General features: G+C 41.9%; 1 protein-coding gene across 19 annotated transcripts in view; it reads right to left on the bottom strand.

Annotated features, from left to right (window-relative positions):
* The window catches only part of INPP4A (inositol polyphosphate-4-phosphatase type I A), a 213370-nt gene that overhangs the window by 146045 nt on the left and 44326 nt on the right, over positions 1 to 22999 (bottom strand). The window contains exon 1 of one of the 19 annotated variants that reach the window (XM_048858472.2): positions 1680 to 1824. The exons of the other annotated variants lie outside the window; for them this stretch is intronic. The gene's annotated coding sequence lies outside the window, so the exon portion shown is untranslated. Of the gene's footprint in view, positions 1 to 1679; positions 1825 to 22999 lie in introns of those variants that run through there. 19 annotated transcript variants of the gene reach the window in all.

The following is a 22999-nucleotide window of genomic DNA, read 5'->3' as shown; positions in this document are numbered from 1 at the left end:
ACTCATTGACTGAAAAATCTGCTCTGGAAGAAGGAGAGCCAAGAGCTGAACTTTCCAAAGACCATTCTCATGCTACAACTTTTTAACTCCAATGGCACCTGAGGTCTAAGACTACAACAAGCACACTGACTGAAGTAAAGACATGTGTTAAGGCTCACCTTCCATAAAGAGATAGGAAACAAATTAGAACCTCCCTAATTCACAGCAATGACAGAAAACCATTGTGAATCAGTACATTTTGTAAATTCGCAAGTAATTAATAACTCAAGGGAAAAAAAACCACATGGATAAGGTAGCACAATTCTGAAAATTGTAATTTACATTGTTTTTAATGCTTCAGAGTACACAAGCAAACAAGGCATGGTATCTTCCGTAAAAATCAGTGCATCTTAGTGGTGTGAGACCTCATTACAGAACCCTCTCTGCTCGTAAATCTTTAAGGAACATGTGTCCCTTTTGTACAAATTATAAAGTATGGAGATTAATGCAGGCTCTCTTGTAGTCAAAAGTGAGTCAGCCAGTGGCCAGCCTTCTAAGCCACCTTCTTTCTGAGATTAACAGTGTAACACAACAAATGATCAGGCTGCAATAGGTTATTAAGAGCAATTACCACCTTCATTGTAAGGTGCAACCTAAAAGACAACTGTCTTCTAAATCCGAAATATATAAAGAAATAAGCCAAAAGCATAAAACAAAGTTGAACACATGACTGCAGCTGGAAAGGAAAGATTAATAGAAGGATTTGTGAAAGAAAGGACACTATTTCAGACCAAAACTGATGATATACAGTAATCAGTTATGAGGAGTACAGCGAAGTCTCAAAACTTAGTAGGATTCCACATGAGGATTAGCGGCAATTTTGATACGATACAAAAACTACTTTTTATAGTGAATGCCAACTTATAAAAACACTACTTTCATCACTTTACAAATTTAAGCTAAAGAAAGTCAAGCTTCTGAGCCTGAGGAATTGACTAGCACATGTACTATTCTTTGCAAACAACAACAATTAGAGCAGTATATATTGTAAATGTGTGTTATTTCGGGGCACAAAAAAGGGAAAAAAGCAGCAGCTGGAGATACAGTTTTAAGTACTTCAAGCAACGGAGTTATCCTAAGCAACATTTACATTGAGGCAGTGAGGTACAGGTCACACCCAGCGCCATACATGCACAACCTTAACATGCAAGGTAAACTAATGATGTGATTTCAAATTTAAATAGTTATTACAGTGATCCTGGCTAGGCTGTTTTTGATTCTGGAACTGCAGAAATTCAGAAGTTGGAAAATTTGGTTTTAATGCATGAACTTGAAGAAGAGTGCTTTCCAAATAATGAACAGAGTACTGTGTAATGACTCTCATTGCCCTAATACCTAACAGCTCTGCTCCTTTGAAAGAGGTCCTCTATCCTTAACATGGCTGCCATGCATTATATAACATAGGATGCACTAGTGAATGAGTGTATCATTATTTTGTTTTGTAGCACATGTACCACCCATTAGCCATATGATTCTCTGTATGCCTTTTCAAGCAGCAAAGATGATGCTCAGCAATAATAAGGTTGCAAGGATCAGCACCCTCTGAGGAAAAGCAAAGCATATGAAATTCAACCTTGACAAGCTATTCATCTCCCTTTTCCCATCTCTCTCCCCCTATAATGAACAACAAACATTCTTACCTTTAAAAAAAAATTACAAACATAAACTGATCTTGCTCAGCAGAGCCTCCCGAGTTTCAGCCATGCCTGCAAAAATATCTTGGCACAATTGTCTCCTGCAGCAGCTAATCAATATCAGTCTGCTTCTTCTACTGTCAGACCTGCTCCATCTGAGTTCTAGCTAATGTGAACACGGACAGCGTGCGTCATATCAGCGACTCACAGCAGATGCAGAGCTGCAGGAGGAGTTTAAGTTTCAGTGTTTCTCACATACATATATATATGCACACACACACAGGAACAGCCCACCCTAGCTCTATGCTGCTTCTTTCACAAGAGGTGTTACCAGCTTCATTTCCCTCTGCGTACGTTTACTACATCAATTCAGCATAGTTATTAACTGCAAATCCAGGAAACCACTTCTCTCCTCACCAGAAACAGTATTTTTATTTTAAATGTAAAAGGTTACTGTGCAAGTGTCTAATACTACAGCTACTGAATGTACAATCCTGGCAAAAGTCTCAACACAAAAAATTCTGAGCTCAGACCAGTAACAGAGAAGATGTGGGCTGGGGGGAAATTCAGGTACCCCGCAGGAATTTCCTAAACCCAGAAAATTTCACTGGGGTGAATTTCCTTCATCTACATAAGCCCAATCCATCATGCTTCTACATGGCAAAGTGCCAAGGGGAAAGCAGATTTGGGGGTGTGAAAACCATTGGATTTATCTATACATTTCTAATGCATCAATCACCATAGAATCTGTGGGCAAGCCCACCTCCCCAACCTGAGAACAGGAAGTGGGGCTATGCTGCTACGCCCACAACCCCCCCCTCCCCCGTACTCCAGCCACTTTACCTACATGTGTGGGTGTTGGGATAACACGATCCAAGAATGGACCAATCCCATGGCCCCTCCTACAGCCTGTCTCCATCTCTGCCCTCCTTGAGGAGCTAGCACAGAAATACTTTCTGCAGCACTGGAGAGGAACAGAGGCCCTTGACCTGTGCTCTACCTGCACAGCCCTAATGCAGGACTTAAGCAGCACGGAGGGCCTTACGCTGGTGAATTTCACCCTGGAAAGGGTACATTTTTTAAAAGGCACCACTTGCATACACAGAATAATGAGGACACTTAGTTACCAATCTACTTCTGAATTGGCATATTACACCAGAGCAGTCAGTGTGCTGAAGCTCTCCTCCTTGCAGCTCAATAGCACAAAGTAACGAAGAACTATGGGACAACTAGAACAGCGTCATAAAACCTTTCACACTTGGATTTATCTTTTCTTAGTTGGACGACTATTCTTTACAGCAGAATCTGCTGGCCAAGGTAAAGGTGCCATTAAAACTCAGACCTGTGTATCAATCCTTTTATATAAACATCCTAGATAGTTTAAAAAAAAAGAAAAAAAGAAAGACATTTGGTTTCTGTCAAAGCATTTATACATCAGGAGATTTTCCTCCCAACCCCAGTAAACATCTGACTGGATATCACCCAGACAGATAGATTTCTACTGAGGTTTCTCATTGAAGAAGGAACGCCCAAAGCAAAAACCACAAGAAGAGACTAAGAAAAGCTTGTATGACCAAGAAAACATGGTGCATTTCCTTAACAGTGCAAACACTAAGGAAATCATGAGTGAAAGAAACAGTCACATTCAACACAATACCAATCTACAAGCCTCACCCCACTAAACTCATGACACTCAACCACACCAACACAGTAACAACAACTTTAATGCACTGAATTTCAGTTCAATAACACTGTCCTCCCTCTCTGCTTACAAAGAATTGAGTCAGATCTATTTCACCAACGTGGCTATTGGAGCATTTGGTGGCTGCGAGTGGTACAGAAGGAGACGGTGGTGTTGGTTTCCACTGTGCTCCCTTTTGTGGAAATCTGTCCTTAGATGAGAAAGAGCATTTGCATTTACACTCCCTGTAAATGTTGAATAGACACATTTGACAATAGACAATGAGACAGATGATGATTATCCCAAAGTAACTGCAAACATCTCTTTTCTCGCCTTTTCCCTTGTGAACTGAAGCACATCAGAGAGACTTAAAAATGCCATTGGCCAGTCTTTAGATGATATATGGCAAAAATCTATGTTCTGCAGTCTTAGAAAGTCATCAAACGCTACATGTTAAGCATGATAAAAGTAGTAACAGTATTTCTTTTATATTGTTGCATAGATAGGGGTTTGATCTATCTCTCTCGTGTCTTATTGAATTTTTTTTTAATGTCACTACTTACTCTCTTCAGGTCTTAAAACACAAATACACAATACGACAAGGTTCACATTATCGCAGCTGGGCTCTCACTTTACTTCATTTTGTTCGTATTTCTCACTGACTGACGACACGCTGCCCCTTATATACCCGTGAGGGCCTGGCTGACAACATTCCAAGAGGTTCAAGGAAAATGTTCTTCTCGGAAAGTCTGGAAGGTTCAACAAGATTCTACAAAGGCCCAGATCATTCTGGGAAGTTAGTGAAAAATGAATCCACATACAGAATACCGAAGTAATAGGCAAGGGTGCATATTAATGCTAGAATTAAAATTCAGATTTGCACATGGTTGTAGGGGGAATCATTTTAGGGAACCACTAGCAAAAATGTAAAAGGATGAAACAATACAAAGAAATCAAATTTATTTCACTGAAACTCTGCTGTGGTTAATCTTAAAAAGCCAATTGTTTTTCACTGTTTAGACAGACAAGTAGAAAGCACTTCTGTCACAGAAGTTACTTAGCTGGGTGAGATACTTAAAGAGAAGTTACAGTCTCATGTCCCCACTGGATGCCAGACCACCCCACAGTAAGCTCATCCTCTCTCCTTTTCTTCCTAAAGGATTGCTTCCCAGTTCTTTGGTTAACAACCTCAGTAACAGGAGAGGAGGGTCTTTCATTCCTGCTGAAAATCCTGATAGTCATTCAGGTCTCCTGGCAAGATGTGCCCTGCATAGAGGAAATTTCTCTTTCATTCTGTCTCATTCCCAGATAACCTATATATAACACAAGACAAGCTTGCTCAGTAAAAGTAGAAATCCTGCCCTGTGGAGTGATTTAAAGATCACAAAGTCAACATGCTAATTAGACTGACACATGAGTTTCTAAACACAAGGATGTATTTAAAACAGCTTAGAATACACAGGCACTTTCGTTCTAGGGTATCTCACAACAGTGTGTTCTGATATACTATTTCATAGCAGTGCCATATACACAAAAACATTAACAATCTCCATGTTATATACTTTTCTCCGTCATGCCTTCAGATGCACAGTCCCCCACATGCCCCATAGACGGACATTTGTGTGACGCTATGGGTATAAATTATGTGGCTTCCGTATCAACACACACAAAAGAATTATTGGATTCTTGAAGGTGTGGCCACTGGCAAGGCATAAACAAGGAGTTTTAGAGCAGCTCATGCCTCATGAAAAACAATTTCATTTAGAAAGATTCTTTTTCCCCCCTACAACCATTGTTATCTCAAGGGATGAGTACGTCCTGGGAGAGCTGTAATTCCTGCCCTGTTTTTTGGATTTATTCTGAAAGTGAATCTTTGTGAGCCCCTATCAAGCTTGGATAGCTTTCTTTTTCCAACTGAAATGGCATATTTGGGCTGAGGCAATGCAGCACAGAGTGTTTGCCCTGGAAAGAAAGCTATTGTGCTTTAATAAGTGACTACCAGGCCTCTGAAGCATGAATTCAAATGTGATCTACAAGTGGGGTAATAAGACTGAGGTGCCTCTAATGAAAGATTTTGTGTAGAAGGCACTTTCACATAACAGACCGAGCTACTTATCCTTTTACTTTTATCTTTCAGAATTACAAAATCTAAAGACCTTCTATAGCACCCACGATAGTAGTATCTAAGCATTTCCTAAGCAAATGAAATCCACGTAGCGAAGTCCCTAGTAAAACACATTCTTCTCCTCTAACTGTCTAAAAGAGGCTGTGAATGAGGAATAACCATCATCCTGCCGAATATGGTGGAAATGCTCTGCCAAAGAGAACAGTCTTGCAGGGTGCCCTGAAGGCTGTCAAAGTCTGGATTAATCTGATCTCCCCTGGAAGCTCATTCCATGTCAAATCCCCTCTACTGAAAACACTCCAGTTCTTATGGGCTTCACCCTGGGTTTTCTTAGCTGCATAGTCTCAGAGAAGTGCAGCTATCTTGCTGGGAGATGTAGCCATTGATGGAGCTGGGTCGTAACCCACTGATGGCTTGAAGATCAGAACCAAAGCCTTAATCTGGCAATGGAAGCATACTGGGAACCAATGAAGGAAATAACAGTGAACTCTCCTGCCACGCAGCAACATCATGCACCAGCTGGAGCCTCTGCACTATATCCTCCTTTTGCCCTAGATACAGCAAGTTTCAGTAACACAGCCTGGAAGTGATGAATACATGTGTCACTGTAGCCAGATCCTTGATCAAGAGGAAAGGGCAAAATTTCCTAGCAAGCAAGAGGTGGACAAGAGTTTTTTGCCACGGGATTCTACCTGGGTGTCCAGGCTTTACAGAACAGAACCCCAAGGCTTTGCAGTACTTTGATAAGGGTGAACAGACGCCTTTGATAAAAAAGGAAAACAGTCTTCCCCCTCTGACCAGGCTCAGATTGGTCTTGTCTTTATTGTTATTTGTGTTACAGCAGCACCAAGAGTCCCAGCCGGAGATCAGAACCACGCTGTGCTAGGCACTGTATATATACAACGTAAGAGAGACCCTGCCCCAAAGAGCTTACCATCCAATATATACGAGACAAAGAGAGGGACAAACGAATTATTATCCCATTTGCAGATGGGGAACTCAGAACCCAAGAGGTAAAGTGACTTGCTCAAGGTCACACAGGAAATATGTAGCAGAGCCAGGAATTTAAACGAGATTCACAGTGTCCAGGGTCTTAGCAACAAGAGTCTTACAAGACTGTCAGTCCTTTTGTTCAGTTTCAGCCAAGTGCTCCTCCTTCAGGTGATTATCTTTTGCGGACGCTGATAGGCTTGTGATGGTGCTGGTTGTTTCTGTGGAAAATTAAATGTACAGCTGGGAGTATTTTTGGGAATGGAGTCTGTGGCATCTAACCTCCTCTCCAAGCGGAGAAGTGTAGACATTGAAGAGGAGGATCTGCAGAATGGATCCTTGAGGAACTCTTCATGTAAGGGTTCTTGGGGTGGAGCAGTAGTTACCTATCACAGCACTCTGGGGATTGGTGGAGATGAATGACAGGAGGTACTGTAGTGGTTGCCATTTAATTTTAGCTATGTCACACGGGTGTGTCAGCAGCACCTTGTGGTCATCTCTGTTAAAAGCTACAAAGAGGCTGAGTACTATGGGGACTGAGAAAGGACCTATATCCATTGCCAGGAAGAGGTCACCTTTCAGTGGTAATAGGGCTGTCTCCTTAATTATCCTACACTGAAAAGAGACAATAGTGTCAATAAGCCAGAACATACTGTACACAGATCTTAGAGCAATGTACTTTTGTCTCTTTGGTGAAAATGCATTTAAGTGACATAATCACCCATTTTCTTTTTATGCTCTCTATTAACATCCCAGGAAAGTCCATCCCGCTTCAAGAGCGACTTCACTGAATTGTAAAAGGACTCTATAGTGAGTGACAAATGATACAAGGTTGCTGTATGGACAGCCAATATGTCAAGACACAGAATGCATTTCAGACAAAACATTTGCTCCTGCAGCTCATTGCCTATCTAAAACCAATCCTGTGACAACTAACCTGTGACTGTGAAACAGACTCTGATTCTAGGCAGGCAATAAGCAGCAGGCGCAGATAGCTTTGTCTGAGCTGCATTCCATGTCCTGACATATATTTCTGTCTACACAGTTCCCTTGTATCTTTTATACCTTTGCCACTCCTTGTACTCCTTTAAAAATTCAGTAGTGGGCCAGACTCAATTATCTTGTTCTTATACAGGTCTCTGGTAATAAAAACAAACAAAAAAAACTCTGGAAAAGGAAGAAAAGGGTTTTTTAAACTCTATTTTTGTAACATACAAGTTTGAAAGACCCAGGCATTCTACATGTATTTGTAAGTTCTCAGCACATTTTTAAAATGATATAAGAAGATAAAGTTTTTCAAAACTTTCCAGACCTATAAAATGTCCACATAACTTGTTGGTCAAAAGTGCTTTTAAAAAGAATTTTATCAATAAGGGTCAGATTGTGACTTGGGCTACACACCCGCACAAGGCAGTAAAGAAGAGTAATTTCCTTACACCTACAGTACAAGGCTGATATTGGGTGTAGGTACACAAGAGTAAGTGGAAACTGCATGCCTGCTACTTCCACCCTACCAGAGCAGGTGCTGTCTGCATGGGTTTTCCTCTTGTTAGGACTCCTATATTAGTCCATGGTAGTCAAGGTATTTGGGGCTTTTTTGTCCCTTATTGGTAAACTAGTTCTTTGATGTTAAATGTACACATGTAGGTAGTAAGTTTTTTTGGGAAAGGCAGTCTTTATTAATTATATTATTATATTATTATTATTATGTGTGTGTGACACGCATAACACAATGGAGCCCTGTTCCCCAATCGGGGCCTTTAGGTGCTACTGGAACGTAACATAATATGTTCTATTATTAACATCAATATGTTTTCACAGCTAATTTTCAATCTGCATTTGGCTGAAAACAAGCATCATTTGAATAGAGCCTCTAAAAGCTGAAGTAAACCCTGAAATATGTTTAAACCTGTTCATGAACCTAATATAACAACTGTTAGATGCTAAGAAAAATACAACCTAAATCAGGGATCGGCAACCTTTGGCACACAACCCATCAGGGAAATCTACTGGCAGGCCAGGACGGTTTGTTTACCTGCAGCGTCCGCAGGTTTGGCTGATCGCAGCTCCCACTGGCCGCGGTTCACCATTCCAGGCCAATGGGGGCTGCGGGAAGCAGCGGTACATCCCTCGGCCCATGCTGCTTCCCGCAGCCCCCATTGGCCTGGAATGGGGGACCGCGGCCAGAGGGAGCTGCGACTGGCGGAATCTGCGGACGCTGCAGGTAAACAAACCGGCCCGGCCCACCAGCGGATTTCCCTGACGGGCCATGTGCCAAAGGTTGCCAATCCCTGACCTAAATCATCATTCAAATTTAATAATTTTGGGTTTTGGCAGGAAGATTTTTTTCTTATGCTTTGTTCTTAGCAGATGAAGCAAATCGCTCAATTTTCAACTCTTAATGATTGCTTCTCAGAAACAAACTAACTCAAGACAAGCAAAATATTACTCATGGCAACAAAGATAGTATTAGCCAGATGGACTGACAGACACCGCTGCAATATCAGTGGGAGGGGGAGTAGGGGGAAGGGTTTGAAAGACAATGAATGCACTAGCTGAATGTGATGGGTCGCCCAGAGGAAGGGTACAGTTCCCCAGAACATATTTGACTGCAAGTCTAACAGGGGCTGGGTGTGTGGCATCTGCTTGGTCCACATGTATCTACCCATTTCCATGTTCTTTAATGCTAGTAAGCGTCCATGTCTTGTCTAGATAGGGACAGTGAATAAGGTCTTGATAATGTCTTAATTCTGATCACCATACTATGAAACTTTTTCAATTAGCATCATACAATGTGTTTACACCAAATCTGCCTTTTTATTAATTTCCTCTATTAGGGCCTGATCTAGTTCCCATTAAAATCAATGGAAAGACTTTGAAGGCCCTGACCCTATCCTAAAGGCTTCCTAGAAAGGTTTTGAAGATGTTGGTAACCTGAAATCATAGCTTTGGATAACAGAGGCAGCACCTCTGAAAACCATGTCTGGCCTTCCCAACTTCCTTCAACAAATAATTGTGTTCTAGCTTGTTCTAGATGAAAGGACATTTCCTTAAATGTGTGTGATGCACGCAAAGTTCAAAACAAAGCATGCTTATTTTTATCTACTATGACGGATTGTGTCCAATGCATCTTTTCTGATGAATCTTCAACAATTGCACAACTATTTCAACTGAAAAGCTATATTAATCTGTGAATCCTAACAAAAGTGAAAGTCAGCCCCAAGAGTGAATTCATTTTGTCGCAATGACATGCTATTGTGTATCTTGAACATCACAATTCCATACACTGCTGAACAATGCTATGGTCTTGTGAATTGTTTACATACACCAGTTCTGTTCATTCAGTGAATACTATACATTCTCTGGGTCAAGTTTCCTGTGTGCTCACAAAATGCAGGACTTGTAAATCTTATGCTATTTTGTGCTATACATTGATTGTTAGGTTCTTTGGATGTCAGAGAAAGCATCATTGTTCATGCTCGAAAAAGTATACGCAGATATTCCATTGTTTACTTTAAGTGCACTTTCTGCCTTGTGTAAATCAAACTGGAAAAAAAAAAGAACCAAATGTAATGATATTTTGCTTTATCTTTTCATGGTAATGTATTATCAAACTTACTTGTCTTTTTTGGTCACACTTAAATTTACACAAAATACACCACAGAATACCAAGCCTTGTTTTTAAAAACTATTTTTCAAAGAATGCAAAAATGGCTTCCCAGTTTTCTTTCTGATAAGCAATTCCATCCGAACTCATTTGCATTCTGTTGCAAGTTAACCTGCCGCAAACCAACGCTACTATCTGCCTAACAATACCTGCTTAGCACATACCTAAGGGCTCAGTTCTGCTACTCTTACGCATATTTGTTGATACCTTACCAGGAAAGCAATCCCATTGACTAGTGAGAGAAAAGCTTTCAAGATTGGGCCTTAAATGTCTGTGGGCTAGTAACAGATTTAAAAACAATGAGAGTCAAAAGTATTAAAGAACAAGTTCCGCTCTCACTCTAGTCAATTAGTTCCCTTCTCAAAAAGCAACTCATGATTCAGTCAATTAGAATGTTATCTGCAAGATGGTAAAAGCTTCTGTTACTAAAAGTGGACCAGATTCACCCACCCTTAATCATGCTGAGTAGAAGTAACCTACTCCTCAAATTAGTCCCACTGAAATCATTGGACAACGTTCAGAGTAAGGTACTAAGCAATTTTCATGAGGGGTATCAGTACCCAGCCCTGTATGAGCCTGAGGAGGGAAAGCTTATTAAAAAATGTTAATAAAGAAAACTAATTCCTTCATGATTAATCTGAAGATTGACATTGAAAACGTAATTGATTTTAGATCATTTGGGATTTTTTCCAAAATTAGGCCAGGCAAATTTAAAGGAAAAAAAAAAAAACAACAACCTGACTTCACTAGACAAAAAGTGTCACCTCAGCATTGTTAATGTGGCTCCTACAAATCCTGATCTCACGTGCCAAGTGTATTTGTCCATAGGAAGGTCAACCTTAGGCCCAGTCTTTCAGCACTCAACTGAAACAGATCAGATAACAGTAGGGTAAGGAAATAGCAAGATGAACAAAAGATGGTGCTTCAGAGTAAAAATAAACCATTTCAAAACCTTCACATTGGAACAACCCATTTTAATATTTTTCTTGATTAAAACAAAATATTTAAGTGGTTCCATCAATACATTATTTTTGTTTTCCAAAACGATGGAGGCCTCATGGTCTGGGATGCTTACAGTTGAATGGGAGAAAACAATAAGACTATACAGTGTAGAGAAACAATCCTACACTGACAAGGGTAAGGATTAGGTTACTTTAATAGATCTTTTCCACCTCTAAATTCCCTTTGATTCAATCCTACGAGGCAAGGTAGATGAAATGCTGAAAAGCTCCCTACTATTATTTTAGCCACCAAACCATCCCAACTCTGCAGAAAAATCACGACAATAGCACTACCTGTAAACTTTGGCTTAGTTCCACCAGCCCAGGCCAATGAGAATGCCTACAGCAGTCCATTAAATTAAAGTGAGGCAATTTGTGGTTTTCACTCACTCTGTTCCACTAGTTTCATCTTCTCTAAATTCTACCTATCTTTGGTACTTACATGGTCCCCCATACCTTAGTATGTGAGCACCTCACTATCTTTAAACCACAACACTGGTGTGAGGTAGGGAAGTGCTCTTATTCCCATTTTGCAGATAGGGAACTGAGCCACAGAGACACTAAGTGACTTCTCCATAGTCAGACAGGAAGTTTGTGGCAGAGCAGAGAATTGAACCAATGTTCCTGAGTCCTAAACTATTGCTCTAACACTGGGACGTCTTTCCATCAAGATGATACAAGGTAATTGCTCAATAATACGTACCTTTGGGAACAAAAAGAACTACTAATTCACCACCCACATCCTACAAAACTGGTTCTAAACTTGTTTAGGTTTCTTTTAATAAGATGTTACCAATACTATATTGTCCACGTGGTATAGCTGCAAAGAGCTGGTCAGAATGTCAGGAATGTCACTGTGGCATTACACCCCATATTCTTCATGGTAATATTATATATATATGATATGATTCAACTATGATGTATTTTATGCAAGATAGGTCATGTAAGGTATAATTGAAAAGGTTATGATTCACTGAATGTGATTATCCTATTTGTATGCATGTATCATTTTGGTATCTGAAGTTAGGAATATTGTCTATGCATCTATTACAAATGTGTTTACATCTGGGGAATGCCCACTAAGAAGAATGCAATCAGTCTAGATGGCTGGCTGGGAAGGACCATTAGGGAGAACAACAAGTCTTAGAAGATGCTAATCTCCCACTGGGGAGCCTTCCTGAGGATGCTACAAACAGCCTCTGACTCATGACTACTATGGCCCTACAGAGACATTTGATCAAGTCACCTGGTACTGGACTCTATCACAGAATACTAGTGTTTTTCCACTGAAAGGTGTGGGAACTAAAGCTGGAGACAAAGGGTTCCCACCATATGCAAAAGCTATTTAAGGCAGGGGCGTGACATCATTGGGGTTCTTCTTCTGACTCCCCGCCCAAAGGAGACGCTTGAAAACACCTGAGAAACAAACACTGAACTGGGGGAAAAGGGCTGAACCCAGGCTAGAGGGATTTCTAGCCTGCGAGAAGAACACCTCGGGTTTTAAGCTGCAAGCAAGGGCAGTTGGTCCCAAGAATAGCTGCAAACTGCTTAAATTATCATTTAGGGTGAGAATTTGCTACCCATATCCAATTTCTTTGGTATATTAAGCTTAGATTGTGTTTTTGTTTTATTTGCTAGGTAATCTGCTTTGATCTGTTTGCTATCCCTTATAATCACTTAAAAACTCCCTGTGCAATGTAAGATGGTATAATTTTGGGTTTACCCTCCAGAGAGGGGTGTGTGCCTCAGAAGCTGGTAAGTTCCCTAGCTGTATAGCCTTCCCATGCAGGGGCTGGTCAGAAAGCCTGTCTGCAAGTTACAACGGCTGGGTGTGTCCCTACCTATGTGTATGCTGATTGAAAGAACAAGCTTGGAGACTTAGCAACTTGTCACAGCAGCACAGTGTGAGAGGGAGCCCAGGCTGGAGGGTCGGGCGGCACGGCACCCCAAGGGGCAGGAACCCACCATGACCTTTCATTTGTAGGATGTCATTGTGATTGTTCAGTTTCCTTATGGATCATTATCTTTAGGTGACAACCCTTCTCAGCATAGTGTATAATCAGATACAGCCACTCACATTCTTACAAAGATGTGTCTAAAGTGCCTTTGTTAGCCATAGATTTTGGAAAAACTCAGGAAGTGATTTCAGAAATCCCTAAGGAAGAGATATTGAAAAGAGATGAATGTGGGTGCAAGATCACTTGTGTAAGTAAGTCTGGGGAAGTGGGAAGTAAGGCGCAATAATACAGGGATGCTCTAGTCAAGACGTCTTCCTCATCTTGATCCAAAATCTCATTCATTTTCTGTTATCTTTTCTTAGGAAAGAATGACTCTGCAAAGACAGTCACTAAACCCACAAGAAGGGCCTTCTCAAATGCAATATGGACACATTCTTCTGGTCAATTGTCAAGTTCATCAAGCCTGAACAGATGTTGGCAAAGACACCATACTGAGTAAGGGAAAAGATGACGAAAGCGGTCGTGTATTTTGTAAGAATGACAAAGAGGTTCTCACAATACATTCTTCCCCAAATTTTGCTCCAGAACCATTAAACTATCCTGATCTCTGTCTGTTATCTCCTACAGGCTGCAGCACTCCCACACTATTCAGCTAGAAAGAACGAAGAGTACTTGTGGCACCTTAGAGACCAACAAATTTATTTGAGCATAAGCTTTCGTGGGCTAAAGCCCACTTGTGGATAAGCACAGAGGAAGTGTCCGAGTCAGAGTGCAGCTCCCTTTGCCATCACCATGCACAGCAGTGTAACAACCAATCAAAAAATACCAGCCCGTTTAAAGAAACTTTTCTATGGCCTCCACCTATGCCTGTGGGAGGACTCTGAAAATACTCAGACTGTAGTTCAGTCTAACAACTGTGGTTATGATGAAAAAGGAAACTGACCCAACATTGAAATTAAAGGAAGAACAGCTAAACTACTCTCACATCATATCATTTTTAAGGAGTGATTTTTTTTTATCCGGTTTAAAAAACAGACAAGACCCTCACCGCAGCCAGCATCTTTTTTGCAGCAATCTTAGACAGCCTGCCTTTTTAGGAAGCGTACAATAGATTGAAATGTTACAAATACTGCTCTAACACCAATTCAAAGAGTCCCACTTGCAGCCAACTATTACGCAAGTGAGCTAAGAATTTATTTCTATAGAATATGCTTTAGCCAGCAACTCAGCAGGATTTGCCCATTTATTTACGTATTTATTACACATTTTTTCCACCTCACCCTTTCTCCCCCCACCCAAGAAAGGACATAATTGCAGGTGCAATTTTTTAAAAAAAAAAGTGCAAACCCCCACTGAACCTTTTTACAAAACACAGAATCCAAAACTTCACCATCTGTGTGAGAAATGTCAGCAATTATGAAGTCTTAAAGGACAGACACAATCATTTTTTAATCCACAGAAATAATTAGACAAACTTTGCAAATTGTTAGGAAAACAAGAGGGTAGGGCCACATTTTGAGTTTAATAAGTCTGAGGATACTTATTTAAAAGCCTATTCAAACCTATTAGCCTGATGTGCCAAATCAATACCTAGTAATCTGCAATATAGGTGTTTTAAAAAAAGAAAAAAAAATATGCACCTCTTTTGTAAAAGTTTGTCATTAAAAATGTTTCAGCAAAAAGGGGACTATATTAAAAAGGAAACTGGAAAGCAAAGCCAGAAAAATCTATTTATTCCCCCTACAAATGCTGAATGCCCCTATTGATCAGGACCAGAAGAGCATTTAGAACAAACAAGTAACATTACCTTTTAAAATTCTAAAAAGGTCTGAAACTTTATACTTCAGAATTTTGAAGGCAATCCGCCATACACTCCCTTGGTCTGGGCTGGAGAACTATTAAACAGAATTAACAAAAATGTCCGAGAGAGAATCAGAGGATACATGTGCTGTAATCTCCATTTATGAGACCAAACAGGAAGAGGTCAACAGAGGTGATGAAATCCTGAGGTATAAGTTTGTGCGCTAAGGCAGCCTAGATACTAGTCAGTCAGGCCAGCTGGTGAAAGACGGGCTCAGAATAAGACAAGATATAAACTGAGATGAGTGATCTGATAATTAGCTATGGGATTTTTCTGAAAAGTGACAGGCAGAACAGGAGAAGAGGTCAGAGCTTGAGAACCAAGTCTCTCAGTCAGACGAGAGAGGCCAATGTTATTAGCAAGGAGGTAGTCTAAGCAGTGGGTTTCTGGTTAATACAGCAAGAAAGCAAGCCTGAAGGCAGAGGGCAGTTGGGTCTAAAAAGTGGTCTTGGCAGGGAGGAGGTTACCGTATTCCTGAGGCAGAGAAAGGAGGTTAGTGGAATGGTGGGGCTTAGTAGTGGCCGCGTAGTTTAAAAAGGAATTGTAGAGACAGGAAGGCAAATTGCTTGAGAGAACAGGCGCTGGGCAGGAGATTGCTTACCTCTGTTGTGGAAGAGAAGAATGACTGGGACCATGCTAATATGGCAATAGGAGTGTGATGTGAAGGGAGAAAACAGGTGGTAAAGAAGGGCAGACAGAAGGGCAAGAGAGGATGATACAAGAGAAGGGCTGCAAAGACAAACTAGGCAAGATTAGTAGAGAACAGACACACTTGGTAAGGGGAATTATGAATAGGTAGGTAGGTTGACAGGAAAAAGGCAGGCAGCATAGGACAATGAAGTGCTTTGGATAAGGCTCTGGAATGGTACAGGGAGAAAGGCAAAGGGGAGGTTAAGTTGGAACATCAGGACAAACGGGGAGATGGGAGGAGACAAATCCAAACAAACTTTATAAAAATGGCAATTAGACTCTCTTTGGGGGAGAGTCTAACATTTGCCAAGTGTCGTGGGAAATCATCTTTTTTCACTCAGTGAAACTGTCCACTCCTCCAAAATTGTTATTTTTTAGAATGGGGCCAAAGACTTCACAGCACTTACTTGTTCTCATTCACAGTGAGAAGGACTCTGCCGATGACAAGGCCAACCAAAGAGCCATGCTACAATTATGGCTGCTCGAGTCCTGCAGGTTTCAGTTTGGGAAAGGGTCCAAATTGAGTCTTGCCATTCGGTTTGCAGGTTTTAGAGGGAAACAAACAGCTTCTGGCATGATTAAAAGTTGGAGTTTGACCAACAAGACAGTGGATGATGGTGGATTCCATAAGGTTCTAAACCAGGAGTTCCAAAACTCTTTCCCTAGCATGGAATGTGTCTCAATAGAGAGACTGCCCCATAGACCCCACTTTCCCATTCATAGTCAGGTAGTATCTTTGTCGCTAAAACAGCAATTGCTCACATGGGAAAGTAACATGAGCAAAGTATTCAATGTATGTTAGCCTATTTTAATGCAATATAGAAAACAGGAAAGCCATGTGACCAGCCACCTCTCCATGGGCCATAGATTGGGAACTCCTGGTCTGAACTATATCTTAGAAGCTGATAAATATTTTGCTATAGCGGCTGCAAAGGGCTAATACATAGGTAAGCAAATCTCCCATGATTCCAGTAACTTGTTCCCATTATATGGTAGCTCAGTTATAGGAAAACCAATGCTTGGAATGTTGCATCTGGATGTGGCAGTGGTTCATTCATCCCTGCAGCTACTGGCCTTTGATTCCTGAAACATTGTGTTATAACCTTTAAAATGGTCTCATGAAATATCTTGCTGTCACCGATTGCTGCAATGGGACTTTTCAGAATTGCCAGGCTTTGGTTGTAAAACAGCTGGAGTGGCTTTAAAACAAAGACTTGTTTAAAAATAACTTTTCAGGGCATTTGTTCTGTTATGCAATGACTTGGACAAATATTGTCAGAATATTTGCCCTCTGAAAACCTAGCACAAACAAAAACAAGAGAATGAAAGCCTAACTTGGGAAACAGCTGCATACATAGACAGGACACTAATTGGCACCTGAGGCTACAGCATGCCAAAAGGAAGAAAAAGGGAATTCAAGTAACACAGAGTGCCACTACATGGAGCTTCGGCAAAATGTTTCAATGTGTGGGTTGCGGCCCGGAGATGGCAGAGCCTCCAATAGCCCCCAGACATTCATGGGGGAAAGGAGCTCCAGTCCCACAAAGCCTGAAGCTTCTGTGCTCCATCACCAACCGCCTAAACTTACTGGCAATACAGCTCTCTGAAGCTGTTGTCCTGCAACACCCATGCACTCCTTTACCATCTGCAGGGAGCAGAGGGATGCACAGTGACAAAACAGCATTAACTTCTGCCAGGAAACTCAGATGAAATTCAGCTTGTTTTGAGAAAGATATATTGCACACAGTGGCTGCTCTCCAGCCCTGGCCGCTTCCTGACATGCTTTCACCCTCTTCCCCCTCAACTGAGCCCTGACCATCAGGAGCTGTCACAAAGCAGCTTTCTTTAGCTCCTGGGAAGAAAGGTGATGAATATGGGAAGAGGGAATATGCCACAGAGCTGCTGCTTTCCCCTTCAGTAGGTTTTGGAGTCTTTCCTCCCCTTTTTGGTTCAGCAGAGGTCCCTTGGACTTTTGTTGGCTAGCAACATCAAGGCTTGGGGGTGGGAAAGAAGAACACCACAATATTAGCAGCAATTTTGTGTGCTGGTCTCAATCAGTGGCTGCCTATTTCCTGAAAATGAATGACAGCATCGGACACATGAGGTACAAGCATCTGATTCAATCCCAGTGGATTCAGAGAATAAAGCATCAGAGTGAAGATTTGCCCTTTTCTTGTATAACCCTCAGTGTCTTGTAATTTTTGTGTCAAACGGGTGAGACTTACGGTTTCAAAATAGCCTAAAATTAATCCTAATGAGACATGACCTATTGGATAGCTTCCATGGAATGCCCTGCTATTCTCCTGTGGGCAGCGTTGAGAGCAGCTGGGGTTGAGCGTGAAGTCTCTAAGCTAATCACTAAATTGGTGCCAATGTCCCAGTGTGTCTCCAGTATCATTTATATGAATAGATATGAGACACTTAGGAAATTAGTATTACTCTCCCCTCTTTATCAAAAGCAAAAAAGACAGACTCCACTGTTCACATATAATAAATGGTGGAAGTGACATTCCATGTTTTAGAAAGAGATCATACAGTGGAGCATCAACAAACAGTGTTAAGTCCTCTGGAAAATATTTATCATATTAAGGGTCTGATTCAGCATTCAAAATATGGCCCATTTCCCACACCATGGAGGCTCACACATGGCCGCTAAAGGAGATTTTGTGAGATCTCTTAAAGCTTCTAAAATGTAGTGTTTTCTGTCCAATCTCCCAGAATAAAACTCTGAGCTTTTAAGTGATAAAAAGACAAGATGAAACCAGTCAGTTAGAACAAACTAATTAACAAACACTTCAGAGGACTATTTTTCATGGTACTGCACAGTTCAACTCTATCATGCCAAGTCTGTCATCTTTATCACCTTTTCATGATTAAAATAGACTTGCCACAAAATTATGCACAGCTGATTACTTACCTGAAAATGTGTCTGTAGGCAAGTGCAACTTTTAGTAGTATAGGCAAAAAACAGAATATTCTCTTGACAGCCTTTAAAGAAAGTAAACTTTATGCTGAGGAAATGACAACTACATTTACAAGAAATCCTGTAATGACCAGGGGACATCTCACTTAGAACAAGAGACTATACAGCCTACAAAGCTGGCATTATTTTAGGACTGGATTTATCAAGTACAACAAATGTATGTTTACAGTTTTGACACAGGGGTTATGTTTTTGCAGTGATGGGTGTCACAAGGTGGCTGGCTTGTTAAAGGGAAATGGACCTAGCACCACCTGTGATACAATTAGTTTGCTTCCCAGATGGGAAAGATCAAGAAGAGTGTGACTGGTGGGACACGTGACTCAAACAAGCCTTCTGGGAAAGAGAGAAGAGCAGAGGACTGCAGAGGAGCTGGAGGGAGTTTTCAGAAGGTTCCTGCAAGCTGCAGAGAGCAGGAACCCTGAGAAACAAGGGGAGGCCAGGAGAGTAACAGAAGGGGTTTGTCTGCTGGCCCCTTGAGTCAGAGAGCAACAGAGAGATGTAAAGAGCACCCTGAAGGTAGGCTGAAGAAGCCCAAGCAGGATTAAATAACTTTTGGCTTGTTTGTACTTTTTTTGGTCTCTTGTTACCCCAAAAGGGGACTGAAGTCTGAAAGTGACCCAGCCGCAGGTCTGAATCACATGAAACCCTGGAGGAGTCAGAAAACCCTGGGGAAACAGACAGGGCACTGCAGAGCCACCCCAGGCCACAAGAAACTGCTCCAGAGGTGGCATACCTGACCACAATGGGCCAGCTCTCAGCGCTGATGGAAGCCTTCCAGAAATAGTGTAATGCTGCAGAGAGAGAGAGAGGGTGTAGGAGAGGAGAATGCAGACAGAACCATCAGCTGAAATTAACAAAAATATCCCAGCCCAGAGAGGGAATGGGCAGGATCCTCCCCCATTCAAACCTCAGCCCAAAGGGCAGCAGCAATAGAATAGACCGCTCTCCTGGGCTAGGGGCAGGGTATAGCAGTGTCAAGAGTTTCAGAGACAGTATGGAGCAGCTGGCATTGTTGCCAACTCTTGCAATTCTGTTGCAAGTCTTGCTGTTTTTCTTAAAGGCTCAGTTCCTATAGTTATGGAATTATGAGGGAAACTCAGATTCAATTAAAAAATTGTAAGTCTCACTCCCTCATGATTGTGCAGAAAAGCTTGAAAACATCATCCCTAAAGGCTCAGGCACTGTAATGCAAATAAAAGGAATCCATATTTTTGATTTTTTTAAATCTCATGATTTTTACACCTCTGACTCATATTTTTAGTTGACAATACTGCAGCTGCTCCCAGCAGTCTTAGAGTTTCCTGGACTGGAGTACTGCAGCAGCACTCCAACCCATACTTGCCCAGCGTAAGAAGAAAGGAGCCCTCGCTGCTACACATGGTGAGGGACTAGGTTGCCAATTCACCTGTTGGCGGGAGAATGTGGAAAAGCAGCCAGTCAGAGAGGCTTCTCCGCCTCAGCTGGGGGTTTTCCCCACAGACCCTGCAAGAGGGTTTAGAAATCTGAAGACTTGGCAGGTCAACCAACCATGAGACCAAAAGCACCAGCAGCTACAGCAGAAACACAGTAATGCAACATGCCTCCGCAAAATCCCTTGACCAGCAGTTCCAACCACATAGTGAAACTAACTAGTCTTGTGTCATGTGAGAGTGATGAATTCCTTACACTGATTCACTGCATTACAGGGAGTGTTTGCTCCTCCCCCACTTTCTTCATATGTAAATTTATCCACTAATTAAAACAAGCATATTACAGTTCTCAGCTGCAAAAGGTCAGTATAATTTCTGAAAATGAACCTTTGTTCTCTCTTTCTAATCAGCAGCCAGACAAAAATAAGTACTAATTCACTATCATCAATAATTCTAGACAGATTCATGAGGTAGAATGAGTACATCTTATTTTTCATAAGCTGCAAGTGATCTAGCAGGGTAAAAATTAAGTCTTAAAAGATTGATCTGAATAGGAGACTGAGCAAATATGGCAGATGTCATGCAGTAAACTGAATGTGTACCAAGGCTTACCTCCAACCCACCCACCCCACATAATACTTTTATAAAAACAGTATTTTCTCCAAAGAACATTTTAGAAAGTTCCTCATCAATATTAGACAAAATAGTTTGTAAAAGGGGTGGCTCTGGAATATACACATAGCTGCAATTCACCCGAAGAGTAATGTTAATATTTCAGACTAGGAAAGTCCAGCAACAAGATTAGGTGTTGTTTTGCATTTGTCACTAACCTGTGGAAACCACAAAGGAAGATAAATCTGTTGACCTAAAATACAATCTCAGGAAGAGACCTTACATCACATAAACAACAATAATGCAACAGTTTCAGAGGCGACATGTAGTGGAGCATGCGGGGTCAAGTGCCCCCGCCCCTCAATTTCTGCGAGTGCTGCAGGGCTTGCTCTGCTCCGGCAGGGAAGGGGGCTCTGTCCTTCTCCTGCCGCACCTCTCCCTCGGCACTTCCAGCTCGCTTGGCCCCTGGATGGGCTGGCACTGCCTCCCCAGCAGGCCTCTCACCGGCAGTTGCCATGCTGCCCCAAGGGAGGAAGGCAGAGCAGCCACCCTCAGCTGGCGTGAGAAGCGGTTCCATCCTTCCCTCTCTGCTCCCCGCCTGGGCCTGGCTGCCAGAGACAGGGGCCGAGCCTGCCAGAAAAGTGCTGGGGGAGGCGCAGCAGGAGAAGGACAGAGCCCCCCATCTCCAGCAGGTAACACTGGCAAGGAGAGTGCAGTGGCACAGGGCCACAGCGTCGCTGGGGAAGGTGCGAAGAGCAGGGTCCCTCTGCTCAACAGGAGGTAGGGGCACTGCCCATGCCCATGCCCCTCCCCCTGCTGAGGTGTCGTGAGGGCACAGGAGCTCCGGGGAGACACTGGCGCTGTGAGTTTGCCTGGCCCAGAGGCATGCCCTCCTCGCTCCTGTGGCCCCAAACCTCCAGGAACCAGTGGGATTAGCTGCCCTGGCCCAAGTAGGTGGGGCTGGAAGGATCCTCCCAGAGGCAACACGTGGGGCAGTCACATGGCCTCCCTTTACATTGTGCCCCCGCACTATCATCACAAGTCGTCTCTGCATAAGGTGATTCAGAAGACAAGTGAATCAAGGATTAAACTGAGACAGCTATAACCTAGTGCTCTTTTGAATAACAAAAGGAACTTGTCATTCACTGCCACAGATTCTCCAGCGGCAAGCCACCATCCTGGCCGGATGGATTTCAAAGCCTCATTTTTGGTAGAATACGATAGTTGCATGAATAAGGTCAATTTTGCCATTTAATTTAATATTTATCCAGACAGTTCAATGATTCATCAGGCTCTTCAGATAATTATATTAGGGAACCTTCTAGGCACAAATCTGTTGTATCAAAATAAAAGTAAAAATGCCAATGAAAATTAGAAACAGTACTGTGTTTTATTTTAACCAATTAAAATTATTTGAGATTGGGTATACAGAACTGTACATACAACATCTTTATTAGTCATATAATAAAAGTATCACATTTGAACACACCGTGAAGAGTTTTGTTTTTTTTTTAAAGATCTTGGAAAGTACCACTGAGCTTGATCCTCCATTAAAAAATCATCCCTTATCCCATGGGCATGTCTACATTAAAAACTTAAGTCAATCTACATTAGGTCAACTTATAGTCTATGGTGGTTCACGTCCATATTACCCTCCTTCGATCAGTGGTGTGCGTCCCCACCAGCAGCGCTTCCATTGATCTAAGAGGGGCAGGTGGGGAGCTGAGAACCCAGGCTCTTGACCTGAAATTCCCTATGTTAATATATGCAAAATGCTTTGAAAATGAAAACTTAACTATGTACTAGACAGGCATGTTACTATTATTCCCTCTCCCCATACGCTTTGCTTTAATATTGCAATTAGTGCCCACTCTTGCACAACAAAAGTGAGGTGCAAGGACAGAGTTCTATTCCAGTGGGTTTGGGGGGAGGGGCACAGTATAATCTGAAAACCTAGCGGGAGTAGAGGTAGAGAGAGGGCAGGAGCCAGCGATTAAGGGTAGGGACAGTGCAGGAGCTGAAACAATATATTTTTCCTGTTCTTCCACCAGCAAACATGCACCGGTAAGAACTAGACCTTTGATACTTAGTTCTCAGACCACCATAGAATGTTAACCATTTTGTTTTCATTTTCGTTTTTTCTTCTTGATTAAAATAAAATCTGGCAAGTCCAAGTAGTGTTTTTCATTCTTTTTTACTTGGCTTGTTATCCTGCACTGTGCTTGCCTTCCCTATTTTAAATTTTCCAGATTTACATTCCATCAACGAACAACAGCCCAGTTAATACTTGGATATGGATGGTCCCTTTGATTGTTCTTTTATGTACAGCACAATTATGTCCTTATATTT

This window comes from Caretta caretta, chromosome 1, assembly GCF_965140235.1.
Source record: "Caretta caretta isolate rCarCar2 chromosome 1, rCarCar1.hap1, whole genome shotgun sequence".
Taxonomy (NCBI): domain Eukaryota; kingdom Metazoa; phylum Chordata; order Testudines; family Cheloniidae; genus Caretta; species Caretta caretta.
The sequence above is the reverse complement of the archived record's forward strand: the minus strand, read 5'-3'. Positions and strand labels throughout refer to the sequence as shown.